Source organism: Rhipicephalus sanguineus, chromosome 11, assembly GCF_013339695.2.
Source record: "Rhipicephalus sanguineus isolate Rsan-2018 chromosome 11, BIME_Rsan_1.4, whole genome shotgun sequence".
NCBI classification, from domain to species: domain Eukaryota; kingdom Metazoa; phylum Arthropoda; class Arachnida; order Ixodida; family Ixodidae; genus Rhipicephalus; species Rhipicephalus sanguineus.
The window spans coordinates 23,786,756-23,805,119 of NC_051186.1; the positions used below are offsets into that span (position 1 = coordinate 23,786,756).

At 44.7% G+C, this 18,364-nt stretch overlaps 2 long non-coding RNA genes across 2 annotated transcripts; both read right to left on the reverse strand.

Moving 5' to 3' along the window:
* Positions 1–577: 577 nt before the first annotated feature.
* On the reverse strand, positions 578–9,342 carry LOC119374583 (uncharacterized). The gene is made up of 4 exons (XR_005180226.2): positions 9,301–9,342; positions 8,180–8,227; positions 7,307–7,457; positions 578–2,335 (listed from the first exon to the last, which is right to left on the reverse strand). It is a non-coding gene; the product is annotated as an uncharacterized LOC119374583 (long non-coding RNA).
* A 3,168-nt stretch (positions 9,343–12,510) lies between these two features.
* LOC125760379 (uncharacterized) lies at positions 12,511–15,006 on the reverse strand. The gene is made up of 3 exons (XR_007417948.1): positions 14,455–15,006; positions 14,233–14,374; positions 12,511–13,861 (listed from the first exon to the last, which is right to left on the reverse strand). It is a non-coding gene; the product is annotated as an uncharacterized LOC125760379 (long non-coding RNA).
* Between the last annotated feature and the right edge of the window lie 3,358 nt (positions 15,007–18,364).

Genomic DNA, 18,364 nt, shown 5'->3' on the forward strand with positions numbered 1-18,364 from the left:
ATTAAAACATTACAAGCTACTACACTTCAGAAATAGCCCTAGCTTTCTGTCCCAAGTCTCTAAATCACAAAGATTGGCTCTCAATGTATTATGGAGAAAAACACAATTGAAGAAAAAAGGATGAGCCGCTGTCCCCACGGTGAAGCCCTCCATTGACATCTTCCTTTATTAGAACACACTGAATAGATCCTAATGATGACTGTGTTACTCCTAGTCTTCTACACACTTGTCAACACAACATGTTGCTGTTGAGTGAGCACTTACTTGGTACATTAAATGACATTTGAAGTCGGGATCATGGCGGAATCCAGTCTGGCTAGGAGGGTACATTTGAAATAAAAAAGAGACACAGAAAGGTCCAAACAAAATGTTTATGATGTTTCGTCTTCCAAATAAAACGAACCACTTCTGATGATGTATTCATCGTGAACAAGGCTTCCATACTGGAAGTCGAAACATCATAAACGTTCTGTTTAGAATGGTCGGCGCCCCCTTTTTGTTTCGTAGTTAAATAAAATTTTAAGTTAATAATTGCAGTGTGTGAAAAGTGAAATTATTTCATTTGAGACAGTCAAGATTTCAGTTATAAAGACTGCTTTATTTTTGTGCAATAAACATAGCTCATACAATTTCACTAAAAGAGTTTGAAAGAGCAACACTCAGCCTGAAGGAGTCTTACACAAGAGGAAGGAATGGAATGCACACACACACTCGGTGTCTGTGCTTGTACAATTCCTTCTTCCGTATGTAGATTTTGAACTATGTACTAACAGTCCCAGCATCAGTCTCTTCAATAAAGTAATCGTTCTGTTTACCGAAAAACATAATGATGGGAAAACACACTCCCACATAGAAGAATATTATTCGAAAGCTGAAGAACAAAAGAAAGCATGGCAAGATCGCTACTGCTATGGTTATACAGTGACAAAATAATGTTACTGAAATCATTTCCATCAAAGAAAGACTAGTGCATTCAACATAAGCTTGGTAACGTTTTTATGAAAAAAAGTTTTTCTGCAAGTATGATGACTGCTTACCGGTCTCCTAAAGTAGAATACACAGTACTACTTTAAATCATTTACAGCTTTTAAAAACACATAGGGTGGACCCGTACGGCTCTTGTCCCCTCTGCATACTTTTAGTTCCGTTTAAAGGGCCCCTGACACCAAAATCAAGACCTCGAGATGTTTGTGTTGTGTGATTGTCCTGCACACGTGGGCACTTCTGGCTGATTATTAGTGGCAAATGTTACCTTTAAGATATTTTAATTTGGTTTTAAAGTAAGCGTGAGTGCTCATTTGAGTTGGCAGCACCTCGCAACACCTCCACTAATATGACATAGATGAAGGCCCCGTGTGACGTTCCACAAGAAAAGCCAGTATTGTTGACGTCACAAAAGATGGACAGGACACACACAATACCACAACTGGCACCTGACGATGGCTATTGCTTCTCGTCCCTCTCGCTCAGTTGTCGGGCTGCTCTCAGGGTGGTTTTGGCTGCTTAAGCCAGGAATGCTTTTCATTTTCCTGAGGGGACACGCACTTAACCGGCTTAACTCATACCAAAGCACCGACATCGTTTCATTCTTTATCGTGCGCGGGGCCCCCGATTTGAAAACTGCCCTGTCAATGTCACCAAACATTTAGCGCACAATTTAGGTGCTTAGGTGCTTCCCTGCTGTGGGGAAGTAGTTTCTTACAATCTCAGGCGGGTGTTTCAAAAGGAAGCTAAAAGTGGCCAGAATTAGAGACACTAGCATTAATTATACGATATGTCAGAGCATTTATGACTCACTCAATTTCGGCATTGCCAGACACAAGGCTACAAATTACAGTAAAAAAAGTCACAAGGGGTCCTTTAACTTTTCGCATCCTTTTATGGTGTACACCGGTGCATTTCTCTTCCACACGCAGGGAGTGAGCATACATACTTTGGTCACTGAAGCATAAATCAAAGAAAAGTAATACATAATAGAAAGAGAAGAGAGCTGGACTGCTGGGAGAGAAGCATGAAGTCTACCTCCAAGCAACAACAAAGATTCATCTATGTGTGTATAGCAGCTCACATGAGATGACAAAAAGTACATGGTTTAAAAACTTTACCTTGAACTTTACGCCTAGTTTTTTGGCGGAGCCAGTGTTGCAAGAGCTATGCTCATTAAGATGAGGAAGAGCAGCCTATGGCCAAGTGATGTCGAGCCACTTCTTGCGTCTTTTGAAATAGCTAAAAGCACCAGCAAAGCATACTTAAACGCAGCTCGTCAGCCCCTACTTTCTCCTTGGGGTTGGATCCCTCTCCACAGGGGTTACGACTGCACTTGCAGCACGGGAACCTGCACAAATAAAGGTTGTATTTTGCACACTATAGTACAGCTGAAAACCTTATTGCATTCATTCTCATAAATGTGAATTACAAAAACTGTTCACTAGTTTAAAGGGATACTAAAGAGAAACAATGAATCTGTTTAGATCGATAAATTGTGCTCTGAGAACTCTAATGTCGTTAATTTCGCCATCATAGGTTTATTAATAGAGGAGAAAACCAACTTCAAAGTTTCATTTTTAAATTTCATGCCAAAATCTCCCCACGTGACGTCACGGATTTCAAAGTGTATTTATCGTATTTTGGCGCCATTGACTCAACAAAATTAGCCCAAACTTGGTATGTAAAGTTTATGGCACCCTCAGAGGCACCCTACAAAAAGTGGCAAGATACATACACGATGGGTGGCCTCAGAAACTTTCAGACATCGACAACAATGTCAAGCCATTCTACCACATCAGAAGCGAACTGCACACAACAGAGGGCTTCGTTTGCTATGGCCAGCGGCTAGTCATACTAACAGCTTGTCAATCAACTGTACTTCAAACGTTGCACCAAGCACATCGCGGAATTACTGCTTGCAAGAACTCGGCAAACCAGTGTGTGTACTGGCCATCTCTAAGCAAGGAAATTGAATCCTTGGTAAACAGGTGCAAAATATGTCAGTCGCATCGGAATGCTAACCCGCGGCAGCCACTGTTGGACAGATCTCTGCCTGACCGCCCTTGGATGCAGCTTGGCATGGATTTTTTTCATCTTAAAGGCAAAACATACCTTCTAATAGTTGACTACTTCTCCAAGTATATAGAGGTTTGGCAGATGACGAGTACCACAGCCTGTTCACTAATACAGGTACTCAAGGATACATTCGCCAGGTTCGGCATACCAAATGTTGTAATATCGGACCAAGGGCCACCGTTCGACAGTGCCGACCTCAGAAATTTTCTTTTATGACTGGGACATCAAACATGTCCATTCATCTCCTTGAACATGATTAACTTAGCGCAACGACGACGAGGACACAAGAGAAGAGGAGACAAACCACAGCGCTGTGTCCTTGTCGTCGTTGCGCTAAGTTAATCATGTTCAAGTATTATCACCAACTGGCCCAGCTATCAGTTCTTCTACATTCATCTCCACTGCACCCCCGCAGCAATGGTCAAGCAGAAAGGACCATCCAAACAGTCAAATCAATGATGACAAAAGCATCAGAGGAAGGCAAAGACCTCGCAGTTGTGCTGCTTAACTATCGTTCAACTCCAACGATAGGAGGAAAATCCCCAGCTGAGCTGCTAATGGGCAGGAAGTTGCGCACATTCCTACCAACCTTTCCAAGCGTACTACAACCGAGCTTTCCAACTGCAACTCACCACATGCTTCTCCACGAAAGGCAAAAGCAGTAACACAAACACGGAGACTGCCACACAAGAAATCTTTCGGCACTAATTCCTGGTCAGCCTTTGTGGCTCCACCTCAATCAAAAATTGGAAAAAAGCCACCGTGGTGAATGTCGGTCCAGAACCTCGAAGATACGCCGTAAAGACAGACACCGGAGGCATCCGCTTCAGAAATCGCATCCATCTGTGACCAAGAAACACACAGCAGACTGTTGCAGAGGCTTCGCCAGAGGACTACGACATAGCTGAGCCAAGCCTACCAGTGGCAACACAGCAAGTTGAGGAACGGCCTTGCCCACCTCCAACTACCTGCTCCGGAAGAAGGATCAAGCCTCCTGCACGCTATCCCAGCTTAAGAAGCGACTTCACTTAAAACTGAAAAGCTGGTTTACAACAAAAAAGTCAAGTCACCAGGAGGAAAGTTGAGAGAAAGTAGACCAGGTGAGGAAATGAAATGAATGGTAGGAGATGAACAGTGATGAAGGCAGGTTAAACACAGGACGGGAGCCATAACAGGAGCACGGCATGTGCCCTTGGAGTTGGCCTGATGAACGTTTACCTATACATAGCAGCTGCCACAGTCAATATTAGACACCATATGCGAAGAAGTTGAAGCATTTTCCGAGAAAGAAAAAAATTCCAGGAATCTGAAGGGCTGTGAAAATGTGCTTTTCAATTTCAACTGTTTTCAAGGGCTTCAAGCACCTGTACACACCCTGATCTAACCACAAGCAGGTTTCAGCCATTGCCATATGATATTGTTAGAGGACTACATAAATATATTTTGTACCAATCTAGATAATGGTGTTCCTGGAATCTGCAAAGATACATAAAGTGGTAAAGTTTATTGGTGCTGTTACTCTCACTGAATGTCAATAAAGAGAGAGCTAGGGCACTGTGCAAGCCAGAGTTCAACCAGAGGCCCACACAGAATAAAGAATTTTCACTCCCCCCACCTTGCACTTGAGTGGGCCTTTATTACGACTGTGAGAGGCATGTCAAGATATGTCCATAGAAGAAGAAATGCATTATCAGTTATTGTTTATGTATGACATTGTGCATTTTAGTGCATCAACATTGTACCAAATAACTCATAAAAACAGTGCAAAAACAATGAACGAGCAGAAAGAGACAACTCGTTTGTCCGTTGTTTGTGCACTGTTTTTTATGACAAAGGACAGCCAACTAACCCGAATTACCGCCTTTTCGAAGTGCCAAATAACTCATGCCCCTTTGCATGACAGAAATGCATGGTTTATCAGTGCAGGGCAAGTAATGCAGGAGTTTGGCACAAATTCTCATGTGGCATAACTGCCAGGCCCACCCATATTGTGACTCCATTGCCGATGGGGGCTTCTCAAAGACAAAGAGTTGTTGACACAATATGACAAAGCGATACGAGAATATTAAGAAAATGGTTTTGCATAACAAGTACCCGCGCACGTATGGAGGATGAATCGTGTGCCATTCGGAGCCGCATCAAGCCCGTTTCTTCTTAGTGCCACTCTTCATCATCACTTTGAGAATACCACAGGAGAACACGAAGAGATGACCAGCGGTCTAAAACACCAGTTTTATGTCGACGACATTGTGGCCGGAGCAGACACAGCGGAAGCTGCTTTGCTGGTCTGCAATAATGCAGCTAATGTTATCAATTAAGCAGAAATGCATCTGCGTAAATGGATGACAAATTCCACAAGTCTTCAACATCTCAGTGAAGAAAGAGAAGGCATTAATAAAGATATTCGTTTAACGGTTCCTAAGAACAAGAAATTACTGGGAGTTCTTTAGTACCCTGAAGATGGCGTGTAAAGGCTTGACACCTCCAATATTATGCAGCTCGTAGCATCCATGAGGACAACGAAGAGGAATGTTTTAAAGGCAGAAGCTGAGATATACGACCCATATGGCTTTCTGTCTCCATTCACAGAGCTTCAAAGGAACTAAAAAGTATGTGTGAGTCAGTCCGAGATGAACGCATACTTCAGTACTTCAGGCAGAATGGAATTAAATGGAAGTTTATAGCGGACTGCGCCCCATGGTGGGGCGGTTTCTGGGAACGGCTGATACGTACAGTAAAGACAGCAATACAAAAGGCCTGCAAGAGAGCCTTGCTGAACTATGTTGAATTAGAGACCGTGTTGACAGAATATTCAATAGTACACTCTTGTCCATTAACAGTAATACCAAGTCAGTTGGAGGAGCCACGGCTTACACCGGCTCATTGTCTGATTAGTCGAAGGTCAGTCTCTATTCCTGATGACGAGATCACGGAGACGAAGCCTGGTTCGACCAAAGATGAACTACAAAGACGTTGGAGGCAAAGAAAAGCATGCCTTGATGCCTTCTGGAAGAGATGGCACAAGAAATATATTTTACAGCTACAATCAGCTCACCACATCAATGGCACTGCTTGTAGTAAAAGTAGGAGACTTATCATGAACGAGAAATCTCCAAGGCTCTTATGGGTTCTGGCCGTAATCGAAGAGACATTTAGGGGTCGTGACGATCACGTTTGTCTTGTCTCCCGAGAAAGTCAGACGGAAGGAAAGCACGAAAAGCTGTGCAACACCAAAGGGGCTATGCCTCTGGCTATGCTAGTGGTACAAATGAACACTTTCTAGACCAATTATACCTGTCTGCTTTGGTTCACTTTTTCCTTAATTTTTTTTTTACTGAAGGCACAATTAGCTGAGGGCTTTTGCAAATGCCAGAGAGTTGAACATTTTTACAAAGACCTTAACGGGAAGACTGGACAAGGATTCAAAGCAGCTTCCAAACACTGCCATCGCATTGCGACTGCAATGATCTCTCAATCATGAAGTATTGGACAGAAGAGGAAATTCCTGCATTTCCGCAATGATTCACTCACCCTATATCATCCCAGCAGACTTTTATGAAATGGAAAATTAAAGGCAATCATCAGTACCATACAGTGACTCATAACAGTTTATTTGATCCCAGGGTCACTGACCCATGGAACAGGATTCAACGTGCCTGTCTGAACAATGCTAACGCAATGCAGCTGCAGCATGACAGCACACAGCTGCAATGGTCCCTCAATGACAAAGTATTGGACAGAAAAGAAAGTTCCTGCATGTTTACAATGATTCGCTCACCCTACAATATTTCAGGTAACTTTCCTGATTGCCAAGAAATGGCTCGTGACATTTAAATTCATCACACGCCCATGGGACAACTTAAAAATAGTTCTGTGACTAAAGGCAGACATATATAAGTAATGTGTAGCTTCCTAAGGAAATGAAATACAGTTAAAACTCGATCTAACAAAACACAATTTTATGAAGTTCCTGATCTCACGAAGTATTTTGTGATTTTCCAGCAAATACCCATAGGGCTGAAATTAATGAATTAGCTCGGCCACAAAACTCGATTTAACAAAGTTTTCTTGGAAATAACTGCGTAAAAAGTGGTGATTTCCATTTAATTTTGCAGAGATGGGTTTTTCTTCGAGCGTGCACTCTAACGCTTTAGCCCTATAGCATTAGTTTGATGAGGCTGGACGCTCCACAGTGCCCTTGCATGGAGCACTGGACTCAGCAGTCAGTGGCATTCTTACGTACCGGATGGTGCTAGAGGCGGCGGTGGCTGGTTTCGTTGCAATAATAGCTTCCTTGCAACTTTCTGACTTGGCCTGCTCGCACAATCACTTCATTCGTTCTCCATGTATCGCCCATCATTGCTTCATGTAATGGTCTTTCTGGCTTGCATCACCTGGACATAGGCGAGAAGGGAGCCTCATGTCAGAGCCACCCTCAGGCCGGCCTCACGGACTTTTCACCTGCGCAGCAATTAGATTAATCGCGAGAGCAATGGCCTGGTAGCTTTTGGTTGTTGTTATATGTTACAATTTTAGATTTCAAAGAGCCAAAAAATCCCCTTCTCGATTTTACGAACTTCCTGATTTAATGAAATAATTCAAGTGTCCTCACCACTTCGTTAGATCGAGTTTTAACTCAATACTGTAAAATCCGGAGCAAGCACCACTCCCACGGTGAAAGATAATCGGACAAGATTTGGAGGGGGGCCTTTGCTCGGTCACGGATCAAAATTGAATATGGAGGTGGAAGAGCCGCATGTGCTTCCAATGAAATGCGTTTTTGAATAGGCATGCATTTGCTGTCGTTATTAGCCCTTGTCACGCGAATAAAAACACGGAATGGAGCAGTGTAAAGGGCGGGAGGCACGGGAGGAACACTTGCTCGGTCCCATTTGTAGATATTTCAAATATCCAGAAAAAAGGAGGGGGCGCTTGCTCGGGATATTACGGTACGTAGGCAGAAGAAATTTTTCAACATCAAGTGTGGATGGTGAAGGTACAACTTAATTACATTCTCAATAGACCTTGGTTGTGCATTGAGCCAAGTGTCGATAACACCATGTGTAGGCTAGTACCTTCGGGCTATTATGAAAGGATAGTGCATTATGGACAGTACCGTTACTGCACCAGAGTGGCGGCTGCACCCTTGCATGTTGCTGTAATCCTATATCCGGGGGACACAGAAAGCATGTTTGCCATGTTATTGTAGCATACAGCAGACAGAAGAGCAGTCTAGCCTATGACACGTTCATTCAATAAGCAAGTTTGACTGGTGTGAGTGACAAGCAATGTTACACAAGGGTCTTCCAGGAAGCGTAAGGCTGCTAGACTGTGCACCCATTGGCCTTTTGCAAAGTTGGTTGCTTGAGCTAACCTCATTCTTGCTGTTCATGCCCTAAATAAAGATGCATATATCCTGCTGTGTATATAGTCATACCTTTTTCATTTACATTTGGTTTTTATTGCAACTACTTCAAAAGTATCACTCTCACAATCCTTATAAGCATTACATGGCGCATAATCTTGCGTAAGGGCAGCTAAGCAGGCATATGAGATACGCTGTACAAAAAAAGAGTGAACGCTTCTCGTCTTTCATTTTATATTTTCCGTCAGTACGCTTACAATTCAGCTTACAATTCGTAGAAGGCTTTTTACAAACCAACACCAAATGCGAGCGCACTAAACACGTTGAAGTGCTGTCTGGTGAACTGTGGCACTTGTATCAAACCAGCGAACGAAGAGCGCCTGCTTCCTCTTGCAAGCAGCTGCAATCCTTTGGAAACATGGAGCGTGATGACACTTCATAATGCAAGCAAATTCGACATTCAAACCTGAACACCTGCGAAACTGCCACAAAGTGAGAGCCATGTGTTCTTTCACATGGCAATCAGGCTTCTTTTATGCGCGAAGAAACTGTTCTAATAATAGTGTCAGTTATCAATTACGCAAAGCCGAACATTGGACGAGTTGGTCCAAGTTAATCATGTCGAACTGTAGCGGCTGTAGTGCATGAAAACACACGATCGGTTCTTTCGCAGAAAACTTTTTTCTGCTCGCGCAGCGATCGTGGATGAACCTCTTGTGCCGCAGTTCGAAATGTTTATCACGCTCCGTATCCACAACGTAAGAACGGCAGCATAGCTATATGATCACGCCCTCTGATACGTAAATGTAACAGGTACGCCGACGTTTCAGACTAGCGGAGCAGAACTCGAAATAACAGAGATCGCTACTTACTTGTGGCAAGGCAGCGCATTGCTGCACCTTCGCTCTGTTTCGCCCTCGACGTCCGTCAATCAAGCAAAGGCAGTACTAGACGTTCTCCGAAGCAGTCACGAAGAAGTCGCTACGGGACACCGGTTCACGGACTACGTTGTCAAATGGTTGTCAAGACGAAAGCTGCATGTGCTGCATGACTCGCGGCGGCGTTCCAGAAAGCTCCGCCAAGATGTGACGGCGCCACCATCGAAAATCCCTAGAGATTCTCTCCCTAGGTACCTAGCCGTCGAACACAAAAGGATTTTGTACGTTTTCTACGGCCGTATAATGTACTTTTATTCCGTGTTCCGTATTCCGTTTTCCCTGTTACGTCACGCTTGAGGCGCCGCCCACGCCGGAAGCCGCGACGTTTTTCGAATTTGGCCAATAAAAAGCGCTCGTAGCCGCCCATAGCTTGTTGAGCAAGACAAGTGCGGCAGTTGGCGTTTTTTACGTAGGAATTCTGGGGAAATCTCTAGTATTTTGTAGGTATTTTCGGGGGGAAAATCTAGGGGCTTTAGTGACTTTTTGGCTAAGGGCCGCAAAGGGGCCGTATAACTCTTTTATTTCGTCCGCGAGCGTGTGACAAAAGAACAATTGTACGTAAATGAAAATAAATTTGTTTTATGAGCTTCTGGTGCTAAGGTTAATGAAGCGTATTGCGAAGTAAACGCAAAACAAACGTATTTTGAGAGTCGTAGCCACATGGGCGTTGCTTTTGCATCCAATCCAAGTCGCTTAAGGCGGCCGTTCCGAGAAAAACAGCTGATCGTCTCTGCGAGCCGTGTTTTCTGTTCTGTCACCTATAATGCTGCGAAAAGAATGTGATCGCGACTACCGGGGAGTATTTTCGTCGCAGAGGAATATCGGAAGCTGCGAAAAACAAGGAAAACATGGAATTCTAGCCGCAAGGTGAGTAAACAATGCTGTTACCGCGTTATGTTTACTTTGCTTTAGTTCTTACAGGTAGCGAAAAAAAAAATCGTTATGAACTGGGGAAGCCTGTATTTCTATCGTCTGATATCTAGTAAGCTTCACCTTTTGATTTCGTGAACGATAGTGCGTGAGCGAGCGTAGTTACAGCGTTCAGTTTTTCCCCTGTGCATTTTACGTACATTTCTGATGAATCGAACTTGCACAGAAGAAACTTGTTGCGTAAAACATTTGTGTTAACATGCACACCACGGTGTTTCATTTGTGATGATATAACGAATAGATTTGATAAGTATAATTGTTGTAGCCTGCAAAGAACTGTATGATATATGCTGCATTGGTTTACCGCGTTGCGGCGAGAACTCTGAAAAAAAAAGGGGGGGCGGGGGGGGGGGGGGGACTTACGGAGCCACCTCTCAGGCTATTCCAGCAGCGGCGGGCCTGTTTTTGGTGTGTGTGTGGCTAGAAGTGCTACGAGTGTTTCGCCAAGTTCCGAGGTTTTTTTGCCACGTAAAGGAGGCTCAAGTGTGAAGACTTAACGATGCTACATTGGAGTGCTTGTACCGAGGTTAAGAAGAAGCGGAGTTAATTCAGGGTCACATTTTCATGGAACAAAAATAAGTGAAACCAACACTTCAAATCTATTTGAGTTCTTGTGGTTGGGCCCTGGTTTAAACGTATAACAAAAAACGGTTGGATTTTTTCTCCAGCTCAATGACAAATGCCTTGTCATCGCTGACTATCCGAATCAAACCGATGGAGCATTAGTTTGGTATCCCGTGTGTTCTTGCATTAAGTGGCCTGTAATACATTGTGAATTTCTCTAGCTGCAGCATCCCGAGCTGGTCGATGGAGTGAGGGGCATGCGTTCGGCTACCCAATGCATCGCAGGCACGCTCTAACATCTCCTGGCTGCCATTGGGCCTGGAGTTCCCCAGTCTTCACTGCTGCTGTAGCCACCTCGTCGGCCATGAACATTAAGACTTTATTTCCGTTGTAACATGTCTTCATTTTTGTGTTCTTTGTTTCATGTTTCTTTACTTGCGTGTCATCTTTTTGGTGTGACAAGTGTAGTGCATAAGTGTTTTTAAATCGATACTCCACTTTCTTGTGGTAGTGTGAGCACGTCTTCACAAGTTGCTTTGACATGTGATCGTCAGCCTTCTGAAATGATGCACACAACACATATCATGTGGCGTCATTTCATGCGGTAAGCCTGTAAGCATAGCCTTTCCCTCCAGTGAAACTCACAGTGCAAGATTTTGTGGCAGTGCTTGCTCTTCATAAGTTTTTTGACATGTGCTAGTGAGCTATCTGAAATGAATTGAAGACCATGCTTGACTGTACACCAAAAGACTGTAGTTTCATGATGTCACTTGAAGTTGAAATGTATATGACACAAGTGTTTTTACAAGTTGCACTAAAGGATGATATGCCTGTTTGCCACTCACAGGAGGTGCTTTTACACTGAGCAAAATAATCACACAGGCTACTATCTGTGTCCTTTTTGAAACTGCAGTTGACTTTTGCGTGGGTCACAGCTATCAATCCTTTTGCGAAGTTATGTCCTCGAAAACCAAACATATACTTTTTTTGCAAACAAATTAGGCCAGTTACATTGCAACATGCATTTTACATTTATGTAATGTTGACGCTATATCTGTAAGAAAAAACTTTGCTATTGCCTATTCAGGAAAGCATCCCGTCAATTGCACAGGCGTGTTTTGCACACTGTATACATTGGTTTGTCTTGCTGCTTCATGTAATACCATTGTTATGCAACTGTCCTTTCTTATAAACATTGACAAACCCCCATCTTGTGAGGGGTACTATACTACTCTGTAATATATCTGAAATGCATAGCTGTGCACACAATTGCCCACGTACCTTGTGATTCGTATACTGTGCACATTTCATGTGTCCCTCTTTTTTTTTTCATGCGGTATGATGGGATGCAGCAATAAGCAGAGACAACATGTGCCGAACTTAAACCAAAATTTGAGGTGCGCAGACATTGGTTACAGTATTGGTCCCTGCCACACGCGACGACAAAGGTGCTCCTTGAAACGCATATAACGCTTTTAGCAACGTGATATGTCATTAGTAGAAAGGCATGCTGATGTTATCTATATTTGCATTATAGTAGTCATTAATTACCCATGCAGTACGATGTCACACTGTGCTTCCTTCAGCACGATGTTTCTTGTAACTTGTGCATGTAATAAATGTCAGTAATGCTTTGAAAACATGACACTACAGTTTCACAATGTACATTTATTTACAGAATGTATGTGCCGTCTTTGCATTGGTGTGAACACGAATAAATTCTTTTTTTTTACAAGGTTCTGTCTTGAAGAGACTGCTTACATATTCTTTCACATTACTTCTTCATTCACAGATGAGCACACTTCTGAATGAGAAAAAGGTACTTGAAATGCCAGACGATCTGTTTCAGCATCAGTTGGCCCTTTCAAAAGGAACAGTGTGGTGGATGTGCAACAAAAGAGCACAGTGCCCGCAAGTTGTGCGTGAAGTAAAAGGCAAGCCCTGTGTTGTTATACACGAAGTGAGGAGACAAAGACTTGGTGTGCACTCCCAGTCATAGAACAGATAACGGTCACAGTGTTCGTGATTAGAAGACGGTCAGCAGTAACAAAAACAATAACAAACCCTTGCTTTCCAGAGAATTGGCTATAGCACTCAGCTGCTGAGTACAGTGCGTTATATTGACAGTTGCTAAATGAAAAGTTCCTATCTACGGCCACATAAAAATGACCCAGTCACGTGTAGTCAAGTTCTGCGAAAGACCTGGTCATACAGCATATGATGAAACCCAGCAGCGATTTATTATTACCAGGAAATTTAACATCGAAACGTTTTCTCCTACTTGTTAGGTAAGATCTTAGCAGGTAAGAAGTCACACTGCTAAGCTTCATTCAGCGCATGGGTCGGTTCCTGCTGACAGCGAACACATCTCCATGAGGGTAACGTGAAGGATCACTGCTGTACTTGCATTGAGATTCACGTTAAAGAGCCACAGGTGGTCAAGATAAATTCAGTCCTCCACTGCAGTGTGGCTCACACTTGTATCATGGTTTTGGCACGGAAAACCACATATATTATTGTTACTTCTTAGGCACATGTTTCTCACTGAAATGACACTTGCCTAGCGCTGTTGTCAGTGGTGCAGTTAGCCAAATAGCGGATTACCACTGCGGACAGCTTGTCCAGGAATACATGAGGAGCGTGATGGCCTTCCTTGTCTAAGCAGTGGTTCGGGGTCATCCCTGACAACACTGCCATGCTCACTATTGGAATCGTCGCTCGCTGAAATCATGAACATTTCTGTCACCTTCTGCAATGTAAAGGCAAGTGCAACACTGCACATGCTGCAGCAATGTGAGATGCACATTCTGATTCTTAATGGAGGGTACAACTGCACTGCTGAACGCAGCGGAAGCAGCTCTTCAAACGCCCAGCACAACGCTTCATTACAGACTGCATTGCAGCATGTGCGGTGTAGCACTTGCCTTTTTAACACCGCTTCTGAGAGGACAGCCTCGGAGAGGTGTCAGGAGCCATGGTCCTGGTTTGTAGCCTCTGTCACCTGCACAAATACAAGTGGTGTGTTGTAAATACTGCTTCCATGTAAGAGATCCACAAGGCTGATCCACACAAAGAGAGCAATGATAGCATCATCTACATGATCTAATGCTATACACCTCACCAGTCTGACTTACCCGTACTACGCGAAGCATGACTACTACAAATGGGCTGTCATGACAATGTGAGTCATTTGTCGATATTATGGAGCAGATAACCGATAGCTGCAAGATGACACACGTGCAGTGAGTGACATCCTGTAAGTTGTCACAGTTACCAAGTACCTGGAGCTAATCAAACAGGGCATTAACCATAGCGCGAGCAAATATTCTGTTAGCTCAAACTGTGAATATACCAACTTTTTGTTCTGCTCACCTAGAAGCCAGAAGGTACGGCCGCGGCAATCCGGGCCCCTTCGATGCGCTCACGCAGCCGCGTTGTCCGCCAGACGTGGGCGTCGTAGTCTGATCCCAAACTCAGTGGTTCACGGCAGGATTCCGATGTCTGCGTCGCAGATCTGACGAAAGCATGAACCACTGTGAGCCACATTTCGCTACGCGGACATGCGCTCGAAAGGATGGGAAGACCGATACTTACTAGCATGACGATGTGGGCATAATGTCCCCTGCGGGGATAAAATGCCGCCTTGTGATGGTCACCCTTCGGTGCAATGATGACGGCAACGCTGCGTCGCTGCCGTCCACGCATCCTATGACGCCGGCAGCAGTAGGAAACATTCAAGGCCGCCTTTTCATCCGGCGTCCACGGGAAGTGAACCCACTTGTTACGGATCCCGGCGTGCGCGATTGCCTCCGCCACAACATCGCACACAGTCTGCTCACCGCAGCTTGCATGTATCCTCGCTTCCAAACAAGGCTTGAAAGCTGCCACTCGCGAAAAACCGAAGGCCGCACAACACCCACAGGCTGCACCGAGAGCGAAGTCGGTCGCGCCGTCGCGCGCCTTCCTCGGCCACTTCGTCGCACAACCGCCGCACCTTCCTTTCTTCGGGCGAAAGTGACGGCGAACTCTTTCATCGACTGGCATGTCGAACGCGTCGTCGGGCGCTCACGGCGCCCACGGTGCTGCCGAGCCGCCGAGCGATCGCCGCCAACAACACGAAAAAGCTCGCCGGCACCGCCATGTTTGCTATTCCGTCGAAACGGGGCCACTCGCAGATTGTTCCGCGCTTGGACGGAACCGATTCCGTATATTTTAGCATAATGAGCGCGTACTCGTCATTTTGACGTCACCAAAATTTGGGCTTCCGACACGTCACTTGAGTGACAGCTGAAACGACCAATCACAGGGCGCTAATGGCGGCCAAAACGGAATACGGAACACGGAACAGCGGTTCATTATACGGCCGCTAGACGCTCGCAATCGAACCATACCGAACGCTTTGCCCACCTAACGTCTCCTTCCACCCGGTGGAAGGAGACACTGCCAATACTCTCCCCACGAGGTCTGCTGCAGATGGTGGCGGCCCCTGCGGCCCCTGTACTACGGTCCCTAGAATATACTGGCTAGTCTGCCGTCTCCGCTCTCCGCCGCGTCCTTTCGGGGATGCCTGCGGCGGTGGCGCTGCGCGCAATCGGAGTTCCTTGAGCAGACGCCCCGCCCGCGACTCTCGCTTACGGGTGGGCTGGCGGAGCCGTTTACAACCGCGCTCTCGCGTTTGCTCACCTCTTCACGTCGAAGGCCTGCGGTGTTTGCTTTTATTACAGACCGTGACACTGAGTACAAATAACTAAGGAATACCTTAGCGCTAGTTAAAGTTGCAGAAGAGCACGAAGTCTGGCGTCACACAAGTTTCCCAGTGATGACCACCATCCCTCAGTGCATCCATCCTGCTTATCACTTCACGAGACAGAATTGAGAGCATCAGAATTTTTAATCTTTATTGGTTCCTTGACATGGGTTTCGTCAGCGTCATTTCATTGCATCTTCTCGTCTTTAGCAGCTTAATTCTTTGCCGCTTTACTTCTCTTTCGCTGTTCAGTGATTTCGTGAAGAAGCGGAATCTAAGTAAAATGCTGAACTTCATGGAGGCTTTGTGTGATGAAATTTGAATGTTCTTCACATCCCAGATGAGGCAAATCTGTTTTTTTTTTCAAGAAAGCGCTGAAATCCACAATGCTCCTTTCATGCAGCTTACTCACGCTGAAATAAGTGGTAAAGCTATTTCCAAGTTTTGCAATAGCTGCTTTGAGAGGTCCGGGGTATATCAGGCCTCCGTTATCAAAGTGCGCTGTGAATAGGGAGGCCTCATGATCATTCCCCGTAGCTGTGTTTCTGTCTGATGTATGTTTTTTTTTTCACGTATGCACTGTGGTCTGTGCCTGACGCTAGTGCAGTCTCCGCGCCACTGAAGTCTCCACCATCAATGAGGCTGTCAACGACGTCAATTGTGGCAGGCGTGTGTGACTTTATGTGATTCCCAGATAAAAGATAGCTGATGACTTGCGGCGAACAGTTCCCCGACTTTGGTGGTCTTGCGAGGTTGTAAAATGCAAGGGCATTTATAGTAACCAAAAACTGAGCAGCAGTGGGATGATCATTTGTGCCAGAAGACTGCCGAACAATTCCAAATATATTTGCCAGCTTGTCTTGGCTTAAATTTGAGGTCATCAAATATCTAAAACCAGCAGACCTGAGGAATTCGAGCAGCTGCGTTGTGCTCTCAATTGTGACACGGAGCCCTTCTGCTGTGCTCGATGAAAGGAAACCGCCAATTCTGTTGGTGGCATGTGTCTCCCATTCTTTTAAATAACCCAGAAATTCTTTCAGAAACGCACATGCAGTTAGGCGAATTTGGGTAGAGGGCTTTTTTTGGCGTTCGGGAGGTCATTATTCTAATTAACCTGTTCATATTTTTAATAAAGCTTTGAGAATTCACTCCACGGGGCCACAAGCTTTCTCGACTTTGTCGGAATACAAAAATAACCCCCTAATGACTTAATTCATCGCCGAAAAGTTGAAAAGGGTGCCATCCTTAATTTTTCAAATGCATTGGGGTGGATATGAGCATTCGTGATGCTTGGCATCACCTTTAGCGTCACACTTTGACAGCCTGGAAGGAATGAAACCATCTGTTTCTGCTTTCTCACGTGAAGCCATTGTACAGTGACGAATCCTCGATCGTCGCTTGTTGGAGGGACACTTTAGGCTCTTTTTCGGTGGTGTCTAAAGCGTATAAAAAGTAGTGTTTCTATTTTGATACTTTCATGAGGACATGTGTGCTTGCTACCCGCTTGCGAAAGGGAGATATACCGAAGAACAACCTAAACGTGAATAGCCGAAAGGCGAAAAGCAGCGCGAGTCTGTCATGTGTGTTCTCTGTTTTGGAAATGTAACCGATTTCGAATGCCTTGTACTACGATGCGAGAGAACGGTCAGCTATCCCTTTACCTCAAAAAAAAAAAAAGCAAACGAAAGAAATAAGCAGCGCGAAACATGTGCGGTGGGCGAGCAGCCGTTTGTGCCGCGAATGTGTTCTTGTGCTGCGCTTCGAGCCTATTTCCCGCTCATTTCGGTATGCAACAGTGTCATTAAAGAACGAACCTATATATTTTCAGTGGAGGAGCCAAAAACCAATTACAACGCACATTATGAAAGCCAACACCCCTTTCATTTTATAATTTCGAACCTTGTGGCAAGGTACTCGTGGAAAAGATACCATATGTCTGTTCTTCGGCTGATACACATGCATGTTCTGATGTGCCAAGCTTCTGCTGTAAATGTCTCAGCCTGTTGGAGGCGCAACTTATTTGTGGCGTCATTGTAGAGCTATATTGTAGTGCCTAGAATATATTGTATATTCTAGGCACTATAGCTATATAGTCTCCCGGCTGCCGCCTCCCTGGACCGCAGCAAGCTTGGACAAAAATAAAGTTTTGTCTATATATATATATTGTAGGACAGTAAATAGATCTAATAACACTTTGAGCGAAATCGCATGAACTTGGCATATCGTTAAAAACAAATCTTCTCCAACATTACAATGTCTGTAATTAATATACTCACCCATTCTGCGAACTGCATTGCGTTTATTGTCTCCGTAAAATATCGAGAACCAACCTTCATACGAGACTTAGCACACTAAATATATCTGAAGTAACGTTCTTACTCTCAGAATTGTTTGCTTCTTAAAAACTGATCTTAGAAATGTTTGGTACCTTCGTAAGGACAGTTTAACAGCATATATATAATGAAAGCCATTTTTTGGCCCTTTGGTTTTGCTATAGTTTTGCTTCGAGTAACTGCGCGCTCTTAAATGAGTGTCTGGATCCACCACTGATCTTAGTGTGATCACGGCAGTGTCCAGACAAGAGACGACGTTAAATGCAATGTTTGGTCGGTTCAAGATGTTCCAGTCTCTGCCCACACGAACAGAACGAAAACGTGGAGTTCATGCGGGAGCGCAAAATAAAAGGCAAGGCGCGATACTCCACCGATTTCTCCTGCGCGACATGCACCGTGCAGGCGCTCCGATGGACCGCAGCGC